Below are 19947 nucleotides of genomic sequence, written 5' to 3'. Positions count from 1 at the left end.
CCACGAGCGGTCAGCCCCGTTCGAGAGCTCCAAGAGCGATCAGCCCGCGCAGCAGCTAGTAGGCACCGCATCGGTCAGACATGCACCGGGCTGACCGCCGGGGAGAACCGGGTGGAAGAATGGAACACAGAAGTTTCCCTCCGAGAGCTCCGTCATATTTCAACCCATTTTTATGTTAAATGTACCGGGTTTTACCCTTTTACCCATCGACATATGCCCTATTAATTATTTTACCGTATTTTACATTTAAATTTCATGGTTAAACAGTACATGCTACATGTTAAAATGATAGTTAGCTAGCTACTTCGATAAACTCAGCTAGTTTAAATGCGGCAGTGACATAAAATACATAAGTATAATTTTACTTACCGAAATAAATGAAGTGGAGACTCCGTGGACGCTTTATTAATGCAATTAATGCCACAGCAAGTCATTTTGTCCAACAATTGCACAAATAATATCCAAAACAGAATACACAAACAGAGAGACTCAAAATCCCGAAACAGTTTCCAGGCCAGACCGAGGCTCTACTGAGGCCTTTCCACAGAGCTAGCTCTGTGGTCACGTGGGTCTGATGCTCATTAATTATACAGAGTTTTAGGCTTTTAATACACTTAAACAGAAGAGTGAGAAAAAATTCACCCCCTCAGAGTTGTCATGAGTGTAAACTAGATCATTTAAACCAAAAACATGTTTTGTTACCAGGCTGTAAACATGTTTATTTCTGCTGTGAAATTGGTATTTTTAACATGGGAGTCAATGAGGATTTGCTCACTTCTGACACCAGCCCCTAGTGGATGAGGGTGGAACTGCAATTTTTGGTACTTCCGGGTTGGGACCATTTTCTGAGCCGCATTGTGGGGGCTTGGTCTAGACACACACAGGGCTCTAGGTGCGTGTGTGGATCCGAGCTAAGAGGCCTGCTAACAGACTGATCCGAGTGGTCGGCTTGACTGTCACGATGACTGATCACCCACAATTCAATCTCCCAGAGAGACACGGACGAGGCTCTTCCAGCACCTCAGTGGAGGCTGGTGGTGCCCTAGGCAACCACTCTGAGAGAGCGCCCCCCCCCCCCCCCCCCAGCTGGTGGTGGTGCTGAACTTTAGTGACCCCTTTTTACCATGATGTGAAGTTATTTTATAACTTAAGCCGACGCAATGCAGAGCCCTCCAGTAGCAGCGGTTGAGTTCAACTTCCACAGCAGCAGGAAAATCACACACACACACACACACACACACACACACACACACACACGCACACACGCACACACACACACACACACGCACACCTGTGCTTTGCCTCTCACGGCTCACTCACTGCTGCTGATGGTGTTGATAAAGACAGAGAGTTCCTCCAGCTGGGCTGTGATCCATCAGATAAGTGTCACCAAAATGTGTGGAAGCCACCTCAGATGCTGATCACGCTACTGCCATAACAGGAACAATGAACATTCACTTCAGCTGTGGTGAAACAGACAGACTGAGAAACTGATGAAACCAAGCTCTAGCTGCTGACGAGAGAACAGAACAGACGGATCAGCTGTTTTCTGTCCTGTAATTCCAAACTGGGGCAGATTAAATTACTTATGTTGTTTGGTTACAGAGAGAAGGGTCGGGCTCACACAGACACACACACAGCAGGTGTCTAAGTGATGATGATGATGATACAGATTTAAATCTCAGACTCTGCGGATAACAGCAAACCTTTAATGAATCATTTGTAATAAAAGCTGTAAAGCAGCATGACAGGAAGGCTCTGAAGCCTTGACCAAAATAACTATCTCCACTTTCATTATCAATCCAATTGTTTATTTTTAGAGTGCCACCACCACTGAGGCCCAAGGGGCTGTGCATGGTGCAAAAGCACCCAAAACAACATGGTGGAAAATAGGGATGCACCGATCAGGTTTTTTGTTGCCGATCACCGATACCGGTACACCGCAGCCACGGTAAACCCACCAAGATAATATAGTTTTTTTTAAAAACAAGATGGTTATTATTGTCAACTTTTTTTTTTTTACCGGGGTTTACCGCTACACTGGTTACCGTGACAACCCTACCTGATCGGTCTGCTTTGATCTATTTTGAAAATTCCGATCAAAATCGATAGGGGCGCTATCGGCCGATAACGATCAAATGCCGATCCATCGGTGCATCCCTAGTGAAAAATATGAAAACAACCAGCCATAGAGCGATCAGAACAAACCAACCAAACCAGCAAAGTGACTTCAAATTAAGCTTCCGTCTGACTTTAAAAGTTGGGAGAGGCATGGTGGAATGTTTCAGCTCAGTTCATCCATTCTTGTCCATTTATATATGCAATCCTACTGCCATCAATAGTAGCGATAACGTCTACCTCCAAGAGTGATTCAAAGGTTTCTTCAACTGTTCGTTCCAAACTCGTTTTTCCATCCTCTGGACTCTTCTGTCTCTGGGAGCTGTTTGTCTCCAACATCATCAGACAAAATGCAGGGGACACCTTGGACAGGTCTCCAGTCCATCAAAAGGGACACACAGACAAACCAGTCCCATCTAGAGGTCTGAATCTTCAGTCTCACCATTCCGTATCTCGACGCATCACGATTATTTCACATGGATTTGTTTTCATCAATAGATGTCAGATATTTGCTTTATTAAATAAAAAGCATGTCTGACACAACACGCCACGCCCCAAAAGCTCTTCAACCACAACAGCCCTTACAATGTAAAAGTGCAAAACATCTGAAACATTTAAGATTTAACAAAGTCCTCATTCAACAGCTCAGGCTGTGGGAGGACCATGCTCTCTACAGTCGTCGTCATCTTCCTCCGCTTATCCGGGTCCGGGTCGCGGGGTGTAATAAAAATGAACTTGTCATCTGTTGTATAATTGCTTTATATAAGTTATTGATCACTACTGTTTGTCAATCACACTTATCATGAGGATGTAATCAAGGGTAATCATGGTAGAGCCGAACATAATGTGATCATGAGGATGTAATCAAGGTAATCATGGTGGAGGTGTGCAGCTTTGCACGCACATCAGGGAATGTATAAGGAGCAGAGCAGGGCTCAGGGGGTTAGAGCTGCTTGAAGGATTCTACCTGACGAGGTTCATGGATTACATGTGTTCAGTTCTTCACCTATCATGGATTACGTTTTCTAACTGGGGTGTTCAGCTCTCCACCCATAAGCAACGGTAAGAGAAATGTTTTGTTCATGATTGATAACTTGTATGAATGCCGGTTGAATAAAGCCTTGTTGTTCATCTGATATTCAAGTTGTGTTTCATTGTTTCTGGCGTCGACTTGACAACGATCCTGATTAAATAAAGTGTAAAAAGAGACTTTGAGTCTTTTAAGGTAATTAAAATAAAATAAAACATTTTATTTTAGAACATTTTTGGCGTCACGAACAGGATCAGTCAAGCTATTCCAGCAACAATGAAGTGTTTTTGGAGAAGCAAAAAGGAGCCGAGTGCTTCTGGGGAGGGAACGCCGATTCCCGTGCCGATTCCCGGCTGGGAAACGGAGGAGTTCCGAACCATTGGTGATATGTTAAGGCAGCGCGGTGGACGCCCTGGGCCGTGGGGAGAGTTAAATGGAGTGGTCAGCCCCGCCGTGGTGCTGGACCGTTTGACGCGGATAGAAGTTAAAGAAAAAGCGCCGCTGGCAGGAGTGAGAGATATGATGTGGCTTTTTGCAGAAGCATGGAAAAAACAGGAGTTAGAATTGAGCAGTTGTAGAGAGCGAGCGGCGCAGGAGAAAATCCATGCTGAAGAAGTTGGAAAATCATGCTCAGAGTTTGAGCAGAGAGTGTGTGTGATGGGGAAAGAGCTAAAGCATGCTCAGAATGTTTTGGATAAAACGCTGACTTTTGTGTCTCGAGCGCAAAGGAAGGAAAAGAAGCGACCTCGTAGAACAGGTCCTGCTCAGATCCGGGCGTTTGTAAAGAATGTTGGTGAAGATTGGGACCCGGAGAAATGGAACGGGGATCTTTGGGGGGATGATGAGGAGGAGGAGTGGGCGATTAAACCTGACCCACCACCTCAGCCCTTGTATCCATCATTACAGGGGATAAAGATGTCAGAACAAAGACCTATTACTAGGCGTCGGCGAGAACAGCAAATTATTCCACCAATACTGGTAGATATGGTGGATGATCAGGGACGGCCGGAACTCGATGAGGCGGGTAATATAAGAAGGATGTTACAACAGCAGCCACAACCCGCCCCTAGGCTGCTAACAACGCTAGAGGATTATTCACAAGATGAGTTAAATCACATGAATGGGAAGCTGAAACAGCGCCCAGGCGAACCAACTGACTCCTGGCTTAATCGCCTTATGGAGGATGGCGCGTGTGATATAGCCATAGATGCCGGTGATGCCATGAGATTTTCAGGATTAAGTACTGATGCACAGATAAATGCTGAATACCGGGCTACAGTCCGGGCATTGCCAGCTGATGAAGATTTCAATGTGGGGGATGCATATGCTCTGGCATGTCATGTAATCTATCCTACCACGGCGGACTGGTCTGAGATTAAAGGGCAATGGCAGACAGTGAGAGATGCCATTCAGCGGCTCACCAGACTCACTATTAGAGAGCAAGTGGCTCGAAACGGGGGAGCTGGAGTGGTGGACTGTAACATCTCTAAGGCAACTAGAGATCACCTCATCAGACATGCCCCACCACATTATAAACCCATGGTGACCAGCTTGTTGTTTGGCGCGGCAGACCAGACTTTTGCCGCGATAAAAGATCGTCTTGGCGAACTCACCACGCTGGGTGATTGGTCTGAGACGAGGAGAGAGGGAGCTAGAACTGAAAATAAACCCAGGATTGATCCACATTCAAGGGGTCGTAAAGGGGGGGCAATGGGCCCCTCTAGAACAGATCTGTGGAGGGCACTGCGACAAGCGGGAGTGCCGTTTGAGGAGATTGATGGATTGCCCACTAATGCATTGATGGAGAAATGCAGCCAAATGGGACTGAAGGTCCATTGTCAGTTCAGACATTGTCCTGAAAAGGACGACAGGATGTCTGTGTCAGAATTGGCTGGAATGTTGCAGAATGTGATCAGGGAGGTGGCGTCGAAGCCTGCTGAACCTTCCGCCCCTCCCAAGGAATCTTCAGAGGAGGAGAGTTCAGATGAGTGTTATCAGGTGGCGGCAGTGAAGCGTAGAAAGGAAAAACAGCACCGAAGGGAACATGATGATGAATAGGATGAAGGTCAAGCTCGGGTTGTTGCCAGTGCCTCAGGATGGTCAATAAATGATATCAGACCACATGTGGAATTACAGATTTATTGGAAAAAATCAGTACAGACAGTAATGGCATTGGTTGACACTGGGGCGGAGGCCTCGGTAATTCATGGCAATCCTGATAAAATAAAGGGAAACATTGTACCTTTGACTGGACTTGGGGGGCAGATGTTAGTAGGAAAGGGAGTAACTTTGCCCTTAAAAATAGGAAATCAACCTATTAGAAATTACAGTGTAGTAGTGGCTCCTGCAAGGGAATGGATTATTGGAATGGATATATTGGCCGGAATGACTCTTCATCTGAAACATGGTCGATTTTGTTTTGGTATAAACAGAATCCACACCATTTTGGTAGGCAAGGTCAAAATGACACCTTTTCCCATTCCTGAAGCAACACAGGTGGTATCACAAAAACAATACCGGTTGCCTGGGGGTCAGAAAGAAATTACGGACACTATTAAAGAATATCTGGAGGCAGGAGTTTTGAAAACATGCACCACACGGTGGAATAATCCCTTATGGCCAGTGAAGAAATCAGATGGTTCATGGAGAATGACTGTGGATTATAGAGCGCTGAATAAACATACTCCTCCTTTAACGTCTGCGGTTCCGGATGTTATCACGATTGTGGAAAGGGTGCAGCATCACTCTGGTACATGGTATGCGGTGATAGATTTGGCCAATGCTTTCTTTACCATACCTATCCCTGAGGACAAGATGGAACAGTTTGCCTTTACATGGGAAGGAAGACAGTACACCTTCACCAGATTACCACAAGGGTATTTGCATTCACCCACAATCTGTCATAGGATAGTGGCTGAAAATCTGTCGACTTTAAAGATCCCATCAGGCATATTGCTATCACACTACATTGATGACATCATGATTCAGGGAAACACTAAAGAAGAGGTTGAGCAATTGCTCCCACTTCTGATAACACATATGAAGAATCATGGATGGGAGATAAATCCAGCGAAAGTGCAGGGATCTGCACAGTCAGTGAAGTTCTTGGGAATTATCTGGAATAGAGGGGAAAGAGAGATAACAACTAAAGCTAAAGAGAAAATAGCACGGTTCCCAATACCACAGAATAAGACAGATGCTCAGCGGTATATTGGGTTGTTCGGGTTCTGGAGACACCACATACCTCATTTAGGACAGATCTTGCAGCCTATGTACAGATGCACTCGGAAGAAGGAGCAGTTTGAATGGGGGCCTGATCAACAACAGTCATTTGAACTAGCTAAAGAGGCAATCCAACAAGCTGTTTCTTTGGGGAAGATGTTGTCAGGACCAGTGGAGTTACAGGTTTCTGCAGTAAATGATTATGCTAACTGGAGTTTGTGGCAAAAACAAGATAGGTGCAGAAAACCTTTGGGTTTTTGGTCTAGGAAATTGCCTGATGCAGGACAGAGATATACTCCATTTGAAAAACAGTTGTTGGCATGTTATTGGGCTTTGTTGGAAACAGAAGCCCAAACTGTGGGGCATGAAGTAATGATGAGAACACATATACCCATTCTAACTTGGGTCATGAGCAATCCTACAACTCACCGCATAGGGGTAGCTCAAGAGGCTAGCATCATAAAATGGAAGTGGTATGTTTCTGAGAGAATGAAACCAGGAGAAAAAGGAGTATCAATGCTCCACGAGCAAGTGGCAGACGTTCCAGAAATGGATGAAGTGCCTTTTGAGGTAAAACCAATCCAGGATTCTCCTGTGAAACTGGGGGTAAGATGGAGCGAACTCACCCCAGAGCAGCAGGAGCGAGCCTGGTTCACTGATGGTTCCTGTCAATATGTGGCAGGAACCAGGAAATGGAAGGCTGGGGCATTTAACCCTGGTACACAACAAGTTATGGAACTCACAGGGACAGGAAAGAGTAGTCAATGGGCGGAGTTGAAAGCAGTACACATGGTAATAATGGCGGCTGGGGTGCAGGGAGTAAGTATTTATACTGACTCCTGGTCAGTAGCCCAAGGAATGTTAACTTGGATGCCAACTTGGCATGCTACACAATGGAAGATACATTCAAAAGAGGTTTGGGGAGCTGACCTATGGAAGGACATTTGGGAGAAATGCCAAAATATTCCTGTGTCAGTATTACATGTGGATGCTCATACTAATAACAATGATCCTGAATCCCTGCATAATCAGACTGTAGATAAGATAGTGAAAATTCAGGCTGTAAGACAATCAAGTCCTGGATTAGCCAAATGGGCTCACGTTACTGCTGGACATTGGGGTGTGCAGGGAACATTGAAATGGGCGAGGGACAGAGGAATAGATCTCATCATTGATGATATTAAAACTGCCATAGAAGATTGTGAACCTTGTCAACATCAGAAAAAGAGAATCCCTCGACATATACAGGGACAGATACATCGAGGTAAACAAGCGGGACAGTGTTGGCAGATTTATTTCATTGGACCATTGCCAAAAAGTAAAAACTGTAAGTATGCATGCACAGCCGTGGATACGGTGTCAGGGGTACTGGTGGTGCATCCGTGTCATAACGCCAATCAGGAGGCTACATTGAAATGTCTGTCATTAATAGAGACCTATTATGGACTACCTTTGCAGGTTCAGACTGATAATGGTACCCATTTCACTGGAAATAAGATCAAAGAATGGGCAGAGAACAACGCGGTAGAATGGATCTATCATGTAGCATATCACCCGAAAGCTAGTGGACTCATTGAGAGAATGAATGGGTTACTGAAAGAGAAACTAAGGAAACTATCGGTTACTAATTCTTTGGACAAATGGAGAGAAAATCTGACTAGGGCAGTACATCAGTTAAATAACAGACCCGTGGGGGATGGAGTTACTCCACTGATGCTAATGGTTGCCAGGGCAGGAAGGGAAACAACTTCTACTGACCCTCCTATACGAATGTGGAAACTAACTTCTGAGGCAGAACTCCCTGTTAGAGCAACTGCGGGCTCTGTGGGATTAGATCTTAAAATCTTGGAAAGCATCACTTTAGTAACCAATAAAGTGACAGTGGTAAAAACAGGATTGGGAATTCAATGTCCACCAGGAACTTATGCTCATGTGTGTCCAAGAAGTGGTTTAGCTTTGAGGGGTCTAACCATTTTAGCTGGGGTAATAGACTCAGACTATCAAGGGGAAATAGGTGTGGTGTGTCAGCATACAGGTAAAGAACCGTTGGTACTGGAAAAAGGAAACAAGATAGCTCAGTTAGTAATCAAACGGTGTGTAATGTCTAAAGTTGAAGAGATTACTAAACCTACCACTATCACTCAGAGGGGTGAAACTGGGTTTGGATCATCAGACTTTACTGCGGGGGCAAAAGTGTGGGTGGAGCAGCTCAATGGTCCTCCCAGAGCTGGAGAGATTATTGCACAGGGAAAAGATGCTGTGGTAAGTGTATTGTTCCCCGGAGAGGAAAAATGGATTAATATTCCGATAAACAAATGTTACAGGAGAGAAAATTAATGCTTGTCATTCTATCTGCAGTTTTGTATGTATCCCATAGGCGGGTGTCTGAGTGACGGTGGTTGACTGGGTCCCCTTCCCCTACAAAAGGATTGAACCCTTGTCGAGGCGATGGATGGGCTCCGCGGACCTGGTGGTGTCGGATGTTTGGTCATCGTCCTCCATGTCCTCGCTGTCATCGCACTGAGGGCACATTTCTGTTGGGGGCTCACGGAAGGACAAGTGTTGGAAAAAGGGGTCATGGGCCATCTGGAATTGGTTAGCAGTATGTCCAACCGCACTCAAGGCACATTCACATGCAGAGCAAATGACGCTTGCTACTTGGGAAACCTAACATCTACCGGTAAGATGTACCGGTGCAGAGGATGTCTTAAATTCCGAGGAAGGATGATCAGCCCGGGGGTGTTGGTTCAAGGATCAACAGTAACCTTTAATTCTGCAGCGCGCATCTGTGCATACCATCAGGGGAATGGTACTTGCATACAAAATGGCACAAATTGGAGTATGAAGGTTGATCACGATTTCTGGATCAGGAATGGAACTGTAATCACAGGAGGACACGCCTATTTGTACATATTCTGGGTGCTGCCCGACACAGCTAGAGCTACGCAGACAGCTGTAGCTCCCCTGGTTCACACTTGTCAACAAATGGGACAAATAAGGGTAGCCGAATATGTGCGATGGACTGTGAAATTCCCTCCTATTCCGCCTTGCAACAGGAGGAGGCGAGCATGGTATGACACCGTGCTAGGAGGAACTGGAACTTTGTATGGTCTGGCTAACACAGCAGACAATGAGGTAACACGAACTATGCTGTCCAACACTGGAGAATACACCGCACAAGCTGTCACCAAGACTGCAAGATGGATGCCTTCGACTGTATCTAGTCAGGTAGAAGGAAGTGATGTGTGGAAAAGTGTATTTAAATGGAATCTAAAGCTTTGGAATGAAACTTATGATGCATTGCATAATTTGTCACACATAGGTAATTGGACAGTCTGTTCCTTGCAGACTATTCATGCTGAGACACAAAGAAATAGGTTTCAAATACAGGTAATGAGTAATAACTATCATGCATGGCGAACATTATGGAACATCAGTAGTTCATTATGGCTACAGCCACATGCAGAAATGACGATTTGTAATAAATCTATGTGTACTGGATACTGGGATCAGTATAATATGACATCAGTAATGACTGTGTGTAGATATCAGATACTGCCGGTGATAACCACTAAAGGGTTTTGGTATCTCCATGTTAGTGGAGAGTGGTGGGATGTTAAAACAAATCGAACATATGAAGTAAAACACTGTGATGAGACTGATAAGGGTTTAGCCTGCCCATTGGTAAAAGGACATAGCAATCCATGTTTCACTGATTCAAGGGTCGTACTCTGTGATTGGACGGTCACACCCCCAGAGGAACAGTTTTGGCAGGTGGGTCCTAACACCTTATGCGTGGCTACAATGACCAATTCCCCACAGGTACCTTCAGTTCCCTTTTCAGGTTGTCTCAAGGGTATACATATGTGGGAATGGAATAACGTGACCTATTGGTTGAGTAATTACACTGTATCTAGTCGGCTGACTAAGATACAATGGGAGGTTTTACACTCCCCTTGGACACTCTCACTGGAACGATTCAAATGCGCATTGGATGGTTCCACTGAAGTGGCAAAATTGATTGACTCTCATAGGTCCAACCTTTCCAGGCTCATGGTGTCTACTCTTGTGGCACAAGGGGAAATAAAACACGTTGCTACATTGATTGAACAGGCTTCCGCTCATCATTGGTGGGATATATTTACAGGCATGTCGAGTACCGCTAATAAAGTGCTAATTCCACCTATGATTGCAGCATTAATTATAATCAGCATTCTAACATTGTGTAATCTTATTATTTGTTGGTATGTTATTCGATTAAGAAGAGAAATAAATTGGGTAATAATGCAAAGACTACGATGAAAATTAAAGTGGAACTACAAGGTATGTTATAAATGACGTTGGTTTTGATGGGGAAATGGTGATGGATATGTTACATAAATTAGATGAAAAGTTCAAGAGTGGAATGTAATAAAAATGAACTTGTCATCTGTTGTATAATTGCTTTATATAAGTTATTGATCACTACTGTTTGTCAATCACACTTATCATGAGGATGTAATCAAGGGTAATCATGGTAGAGCCGAACATAATGTGATCATGAGGATGTAATCAAGGTAATCATGGTGGAGGTGTGCAGCTTTGCACGCACATCAGGGAACGTATAAGGAGCAGAGCAGGGCTCAGGGGGTTAGAGCTGCTTGAAGGATTCTACCTGACGAGGTTCATGGATTACATGTGTTCAGTTCTTCACCTATCATGGATTACGTTTTCTAACTGGGGTGTTCAGCTCTCCACCCATAAGCAACGGTAAGAGAAATGTTTTGTTCATGATTGATAACTTGTATGAATGCCGGTTGAATAAAGCCTTGTTGTTCATCTGATATTCAAGTTGTGTTTCATTGTTTCTGGCGTCGACTTGACAACGATCCTGATTAAATAAATATAAAGTGTAAAAAGAGACTTTGAGTCTTTTAAGGTAATTAAAATAAAATAAAACATTTTATTTTAGAACACGGGGGCAGCATCCCACCTAGCGAGCTCCAGACCGTCCTCTCCCCGGCCACCTCCACCAGCTCCTCCGGCAGGACCCCAAGGCGTTCCCGGACCAGATTGGAGATGTAACCTCTCCAACGTGTCCTGGGTTGACCCGGGGGCCTCCTGCCGGCAGGACATGCCCGAAACACCTCCCCAGGGAGGCGTCCAGGAGGCATCCTGACCAGATGCCCAAACCACCTCAACTGGCTCCTTTCGATCCGGAGGAGCAGCGGTTCTACTCTCTACAGATGCTAAAAAATTAAAAAACACTGAGAACCTGTAGGATGCGTCCAGTTCTTGCCTTTATTTAGGTCATAAAATCCAAAACAGGTCCACGTTAGTGACAACATGCGTTCTACCTGGCAATAGTGCATACCTAAGTCGTTGCAAGCAGCAGTATTTTTGTGTTGGAATAGGACCGTACCATAGGATGGCCACTAGGGTAAAAAATCCCTGGGAATGAAGAGGTAAATGTGAAAAACAACATTTAGGAATGATGAAAGTTTTGTAAACGTTTGTTACAAATCAGTAAATGCATTTTGTCCTCACAGGCTCCCATAGAAGGAAACATGGTATCTAATATGGCGTTGCCCAGAGACTTAGACCTGCTCCCATGTATTTTAGACCTGATTTTTTTGGTTATATGTTATGAAGCTGCCAAGAATTTGTATGTGTGTGTGTGTGTGTGTGTGTGTGTGTGTGTGTGTGTGTGTGTGTGTGTGTGTGTGTGTGTGTGTGTGTGTGTGTGTGTGTGTGTGTCCTGTCTGGCTGTGAAGCAAACAGAATTGATGTCTGAATGCTGGTAACAAGCCTTACAGATTTACTCTCAGGTGGAGCATCAAAGCGTCTGCTTTTAATGTCACGCCTGATACTTAAAACTTTATTGTTATTGTTTCTGAATGCTTTGTAATTCCGACCAGACACGGAGTCAGAGGTGAAAGAGAAAGGAAGAGACAAAAGGTGTGTGTGGGTGTGGGGGTGGGTTCCACAAAAATAAACAATAATGAACAAGAGTCTGCTTCTAGACCTGCAGAAAGAGAAAGAAGAAAAAAAGCAAAACAACAAAAAAATGGGACACAACAACAATACAAGATCAAGCTATCACTGCGTCAACATGAAGAAATATAAAATCAACATTGTTTAACTGAACAATCACACGATAATAAATCACAGTGCATTAAGTGCCAACCATAGCCTTAAGACTGCATGAGAGCACCATGTGAGCACCTGTGTGTGTACACGCGCTTGTTTATGTAAGGTTTCTCTATAGGAGCGTCCACTGGAGAGTGTGAGGGACCACAGATCTGCCCCCTAAAGATGTGCAGGAGACAGAGGGAGCTCCAATTCCCAGTGATCCAGGAGTTGCCCCAGAGCACAGGAACTCCAGGGAGACTACGACCAGAAAAGCCCCCGCCCCCCTCGAGAGGCGCAGAGGATCGCCCCGGGGGGGCCACAACCTGCAGCCGGCAGAGTCCCGGGAGATATCGGCGGCAAGCCCACAGGCCTGCCCGCAGCCTCCCACCCCCTAGCCAGCCGAGCCCGGGACCTAGGGGCGACCACCCCCGCCGGGGACCCAGCAGAGCCCAGGGACCCAGACCCCACCAGGCAGCCACCGGGATTGGTCAGGCAGACGCCAAAAATCTTAAACTCCCTGACCCGGGAGCCACGACCCAGGCAGACCAAGGCACCACACTCCTCACCAGGTGTGGCAGGGGGAGGGGAGACAAAGATCAATATGATCAAAAGAAGTCCCAGGAGAAGGGAGGAGTCAAAGGCCCCACCTGACATATACAGTCATACACAGTCACACACTCCCTCCCTCATGCTCACACATACACACCCTATTCACTCTGGTCCCGGTACTGCTGCACATTGGGTACAAACATCACCGGTAACCAGAGTTTGACCCTTTCTGCTGGGATGCTGATGAGCAGGCTCCCCCGCCCAACGCTGAGCACAGCAACCCACCACCCCAGACCCCAACCAGACGGCCAGATCTCCCTCCTAGCCTCCAGCCCCAGGAAGCCAAGCAACAACAGAGGTGCCAATAATTTTCAACAACTGGGCATCATTTCATTCATTTTCAACAACATTTTGATGGATATTTGCAGAGATTAACAATAAAACTACATATTGTCTCTTTAAATGTCTTTGAGCAGCTTTAGAGTCAAACATTAATGCTGCAGTTCAAGGGTGTAAGAAATAAACGACACCAAATGAAATGTTTGGCTTACTGTGGTTTGTTATTTTGTTTGAACCCAAAGGTCTCATTTGAGAAATGTAGCAGAAAGTTCTGTTTAATGCAGAAAATACTAAAATATTCAGAAAAATCCTAAACTGCCAGTTAGGTGTGGGACGATAACTCACTTTGCTGGACGATATCCAACAAATTATTGATGAAAAATGACGTTATTGTCGACATAGAGACCAAAATAACCACGTATTGATTATCGTCCCATCCCTACTTCCAGTATTACATGAGATGTTGGTTTTATTCTTGCTGATAACACCAGCAGGAGGCTGTGGGCTGGATTAGGATTAAATGACGCATCTGATGGATCTCCTTCACTGTGGGACTTTTATCTCCTCATGGTGTCTCTGGAGGAGCAAATGGGACACAAGATCTCCTGTAACTTAAATTGAACCAAAGCTTCCTCCCAGTCTCTGATGTTGACTTTAACATCAGTTTATCACCATGAAAATAAAGCGCAACAAGAAGTTCTGCAGGGTGGAGCTCACTCTCCTGTAAACTTCTCCATGTCCCTAAATAAGAGACAGATGATCAGATCCTGCACCAGATCTCCCAACATCATCCCAGCACTCCCAACACTCGGCCTGACTGAGCCCGACTGAACATGAGCTTTTTAAGCACCTCTTAAAACACCAAGGAGGATAAATGACGCGTTTAGAGGTGGTTCTCCATTCCTCTGCTGTGTGAGCAGAGACCCGATGCATCTCTCTCAAGCCGAGCGTGACTCTACCCACTTAACATAATTCATCGGCCCAAATCTGACTCAACCCATCGGGCTAACTCTGTTCAGTCTCAGGTTAGAACTCCAGCGCTCAGCCCTGCAACACCACATTAAGTGGGACCAATATTACCTACTCGGTAAATGTGGACGCTAGTGCTGCAGTTAAAAAAACAAAACGGCATTCCACTATAATCGATTATCGCGTGCTTCTTCTACGATTCAGAATCGTTAATGTTCGCAACTGGATGCATCGATTATTCTCCAATCTACTCGTCACCCCTGCTTCTGGTCTGTGGATGGAAACCCACGCATACATGGGGAGAATGTGCTAAACATGCTAACTCCAAGCAGCTGGGATTTGAACCTGCAACCAACAGCAGTGCTACCAGCTGCACCACCATGCAGCCTGAAGAAAATCAGGAAATCACAGAATCCAACAGACTGGCCTCATTTTCATGAACATTGGTTATCAGGCCGCAGGGTTATGTTTCATTTAACACAGGATCATCCTGTTGCTGGTCCAGTTTAAAAAGATGTTAACCAACAGAACCCAGGCCCGGAGCAGAGGACAGATCGGTTAGCAGCAGCAGGTTCTGGAACCTTTCCTTTTTGGCTGGTTCTGTCAAGAAGACGGGTCAGGTTTTAGCTTTTCTCTGGTAAAGGCTGAAGTCTAATGGGCCATTCCCATCTGTACCGGGTCGGCCCGGGCCGGGTAGCCCCAGTCTGCCCCAGCCTGGCCCGGTTGTTTCCACACATCCTTGCCTTAAGTCCATGTGGGCTGATTCTACCCACCAATCAGAGGCTTGCTCTAATGGAAGGTGTGACTTTGCTGTCAGCAGTGGGTGTGTTGGCCCTGGTCGGCCTGAAGCAGACCCCCTCGAGAAGAGGGCTGAGAATGAGCCTTGGTTGGCCCGGAAAAATACCAGGCCACCCAGATATGTAAACAACCTACGCTACCCGGCCGACCCGGTACAGATGGGAATGGCCCATAAGTGAAAAGAAGGCAGACTGACTGTCAGCACCGAGGCTTAATTACCGCCTCCATCCCCTGAGAGTCTGACGTTCATCTGTGCCTCAGCAGCAGGAAATCCTCTCCTCCACAAGAGCATCTTTTCATGTCCTCACAATCCTCCTCCTAACACATCAAGTCTATGTTGTAATCCAGAAAAGATGTTGTAATCCAGAAAAGGCCGTAGCAGAGTCAACACCACAGACACACACACACACACACACACACACACACACACACACACACACACACACACACACACACACACACAGCTGACTTTGTAATTGTTTAGAGCAGAGGGAAGGTAAAATCAGCTGATCTGACTGCTTTAATCAACAAAGTAAATGTTTCCACAACCAAACTATCAAGAGTCCAGATAAAGAGTTCTCTACAGATGCTACGACCCAAATGATGATGTGGATTAATGATCAACTTCCCCACAGGTGAAGAAGTCTTATGATATGGTAGGGTAATAATCAACCAGCCACATGCTCCCGGCTCTCATTCATGGGGACTGAAAGAGTACAAACAATATATCCCAATGCTTAGTCCAGTTATGATCTGAAAAGTTAGCTATGGGCTAATCTGAACAGGGCATTTCTGGAGTCTCAGAGATACACTAATCTCAGATTATTTCATAGCAATTCATGTAAATGTTTAAATCTGCCTAAACATTACATTAAAGATCTAGTTCTGGTCATTTCAGCGCAGATTAGCTGTGGACAGACATAGGCTGGGATCTCAGCACGACTGACAGAATAACCGTAAAAACTGAAATTATGGAAACGTCCATGCTCCGCCCAAACTCAGGCTGTCCAAAGACATCTACAGCAGATAAAATGTTAACTGTTCATAATCCTGCAGAGTGGGGTTCACAGATTAACTCCTAAAAAGAAGTAGATTGTGATCTCCTGGTGATCTGTTATGAGTGAAAACAAAAACCTGGTTGTTCCCTGTTGTCTAAACACTATTCAAACCACGTGGTGCTTTTAAGGACATTAGGGAGGACAGGCTGGCAGAGCCACTCAGGCTAAAACAGAAGACTGGTAATTATTAGATCCCTGGGTCTTTTTAAACACAGAAAAGACAAGTTGTTTTTTACCTTGTATGCTAACGTTTCGTTTTCTGTGTTTAAAAAGAACCAAGAAGTGCTAATTGAAAAGATACACAGAATGAATGTACAGAAGATATTAAGATTCCTGGATTAAACTCACAGACTTGTAGCACTCAGCGGTAAGGTCACAATGATCTCCTGGTACCCGAGTAGGCTCATTTAATCAGTGATAACCAAAAAACATTAGTGCACGACACGTGGTCCTAAACACAGCCCAAGATGGCAGTTTTAATACCACACACACACACACACACACACACACACCCCTGTGTGACCTTCCTATGTTACTGGTGACATTGCCATCCATCATGTGTCACGTGCAGGGTGATGTACCTGTAAAAGTGACAAATCTGGTTAATAATTATGGAGAATGGGTCCAGATGCAGGAGGAAGTTTTAGTTTAAAAAATTTGCCAAAAGAGATTTACAATCACGCTTTTCTCGTCATGTGTAATTCCTCTTCTAATCCAGTCAAAATTAGAGACTAGCTGAAATTAGATTACTCTATATAAACAATAAAACTTGGGCTTCATTGTGTTTAATGAACTGAATGACCTTTCCTCCACACCGTGTAAGAGCTATGCGTGTATCTCACCTGTTACTTTGATGGATTTATTGTTTTAGCTGGATTCTTTACCGTAAAGCATCGTGACAGGCCTCGTACCCTTTTACCCGACTACAACTTCCTATAGAGTTGTTATGCCACATATCAGCCACGTGCGCCGCTATTTAAAGACTCGTTAAACGGGAAGGAACCGCGAGGAAAACGCCGATCTTTTTATGTCGCACTTCTATGAAGCAGCACAGAAATGAACTTCATCTAAACTGAACCGCAGTTTTGTACAGAACACCTACACTCGCTTTGCTAACGCCTCTCCTCGTGCTTCAGCAACGTTCAGCGGGACATTCGCGCTTCTTTAATCTAATGAATGCAAAAATTCATAGAAAGAGAATGAACTGGATATTTAGGACAGAACCAGAGCAGGTTCGGTTGGGGGGATCCAGCTGAGGTAATAACTGTAGCATCGGACACATCTGTAAATGTTCTGAAGTAAACACAGGCGTCAGACTTACCTTTTCGGTTAAACAAGTTCCCGTTGAGTTTCGGGTATCACCTTGGTGGATAAAAGACTGTAAATAAACGTTTAAATGTGTGTATTTTAGAGTATAAAGCGAGACTTCTGCGTGCCGCTTCCTTTACGTCAGCCTGAGTGACCGCTGTGGGAGGAACTACACGCTGCGGAGGAGACGTCGTCCAGCAGCCAATCACAGAGCGTGGGACCGCCTACATTGTTCAGCAGCCAATCAGAGGAGGTAGAATGGCCTATATTATCTGGCAGCCAATCAGAAGATCGAAACCACCCACAGATAAAAAAAATAAAACACGACCACTAACTCCGCTCGGGAAAACCTTTTTATATTTATATGTCGATGGGGAAAACGTGCGTACGTGGTCAAATGTCCAAAACGGCACTCATACACGTTATCACTGTCTTCACTGGGCCAGAATAGCGTTTTTAATACATTTGGGATTAGTATTTTAATGTTTCAAATGCTTTAATTTTGCACGCAGGAAACGTTACATTTTCCTGCTGCAACAATCTTAGGATAATTTATTTTAAAAGCCTCCAATCTAGTGTTTTCTATTTCAATCTGATTATGTAACTATAGGAAACCAGCGAGATTGTACACTTCTTTCAGAGTGTGAGACGCTGTTAACATTCTGGTACCGTCTCGGATGGAATTTTGGGTGTGAGTTTATTTCCTACAGAGGTTTTCATACCTGATCTGAAGGATTTGTCTTGTGAGCATTGATTACTTTGTCCGGCACTTAGGTCAGCAGCAATGCATTGTTTTTATAGATGCTTCGCAAATAAACCTCACACACACACACACACACACACACACACACACACCTTTAAAAGGACTGAAAACCTATAGTACATGTCCAATTAATACCTGGGGTCCATATATTGGCTTTTAACATCTTTAGAATAACATATTTATGCCACGGTTGAAAAACAAACAAACCGCTTTACACTATTGGTTATGATATGCTTCTTCAATGGTTCATAATTATTTATGTTCGCAACTCGATACATCAATTATTTGATTAATTTCCTCAGTTCTATTCGTTAGTCATTCTGTACTCAAGAGGATTGCTGTCTGGGCTCTCCATTAGAGATGAGGTGAGAAGCTCGGTCGCACGAGAGGGGCTTGGAGTAGATACGCTGCTCCTCCACACCGAGAGGAGCCAGTTGAGGTAGCCTGGGCATCGGATGCCTCCAGTCCTGGATGCCTCTCTGGTGAGGTTTTCTGGGCACATCCAGCCTGGGAGACCTAAAGGAAGACCCAGGACACGCTGGAGGGACTATGTCTGTCAGCTGACCAGGGAACTCCTTGGAGTTCCCCCAGAGGAGCTGGTCTAAGTGGCTGGGAGGAGGGAAGTTCGGGCCTCTCTGCCCAGGCTGCTGCCCCCATGACCTGATCCCGGATAAGTGGAACAGAATGGATGGATGGAAAGAAAAAGAATTCTGAGAAAAAAAGTCAGAATTTCTTTTCTTGTTATCATTTTTTCAGTGGCCTCAATCCTATTTTGTAATATTAAAATGGGAAACTTTGGAAAAGAGTCAGAGTTAGATGACATAAAAAAATCAAATCTGCTGTAATTTTGATAGATTCAGCTTAATTAAATGACATTAATTATTCATATTCAGTTGTAGATTTTAATATCACAGTAAATTATTTTATTGAAAGATCTCCAAGTAGTACTCTCACCTGAAATCAATTAAAAATCTCTAAATGCATCGGGTGAAATCCCTCACATGCTCATGGTGTCACGGTCTGCGTCTGCGTCTCCCCTCATGTGTCTCCTTGTGTTCTCCATCCCTCTCTAGGTTCTCCTTTTGTGTCTCCTAGCGCCCTCATGTGTTCTTTGTCTGCATCTCATTTATGTGTCTCTTTGTGTTCTTGCAACACGTTCTCACTCCCAGCGCGTCAAAAACAAACGCTTGGTCAGCCACCTTCCACGTCAGACCCCTGACGCCAAAAGTGCCCTTTTTCGTTACTTATGTGCGAAAAGGGGTTTTCCCCTTATTTGACTGCAGATCCCAATGCAGTGTAAAACTGAAGCGATGGGATGTCCGCAGCCAGGGCACCGAACCAGCTCATTGTACCTCACCTTAACCTTATCCTCTTATTTAACCTTCCCCTCACCCCTATCCTAACCTTAACCATCTTGCCAGCGAACACGTTGGTGATGTGTCGATCGCTCTAAAAGCCGGCTCTATGAAGTGAACGGCAGGAGCCGCCTCATGATTGGTCGAGTTTGGACCGAGCCAACGCGAGGGGGAGGTTTCAACTACCACGGTGGAAGTTAAAAGTAGAGGGTATGTGTAATCTCCCTCTCGCCAGATGGTATGTTCTAACGTTCCCCTTGGGCGGCAAATACGAAAATTCACAGTCAGACTCTGACTGTCAGAGTCAGAATGCAGGGGAAACAAATG

At 45.0% G+C, this 19947-nt stretch overlaps 1 protein-coding gene across 2 annotated transcripts in view; it reads right to left on the bottom strand.

Annotated features, from left to right (window-relative positions):
• ndrg3a (ndrg family member 3a) overlaps positions 1-17660 on the bottom strand; it is a 71360-nt gene extending 53700 nt beyond the window's left edge. For both annotated transcript variants that reach the window (XM_054747825.2, XM_054747828.2), the window contains exon 1: positions 17516-17660. The gene's annotated coding sequence lies outside the window, so the exon portion shown is untranslated. The remainder of the gene's footprint in view (positions 1-17515) is intronic.
• Between the last annotated feature and the right edge of the window lie 2287 nt (positions 17661-19947).

Source organism: Nothobranchius furzeri, chromosome 3, assembly GCF_043380555.1.
Source record: "Nothobranchius furzeri strain GRZ-AD chromosome 3, NfurGRZ-RIMD1, whole genome shotgun sequence".
Classification (NCBI taxonomy): Eukaryota; Metazoa; Chordata; class Actinopteri; order Cyprinodontiformes; family Nothobranchiidae; genus Nothobranchius; species Nothobranchius furzeri.
The sequence above is the reverse complement of the archived record's forward strand: the minus strand, read 5'-3'. Positions and strand labels throughout refer to the sequence as shown.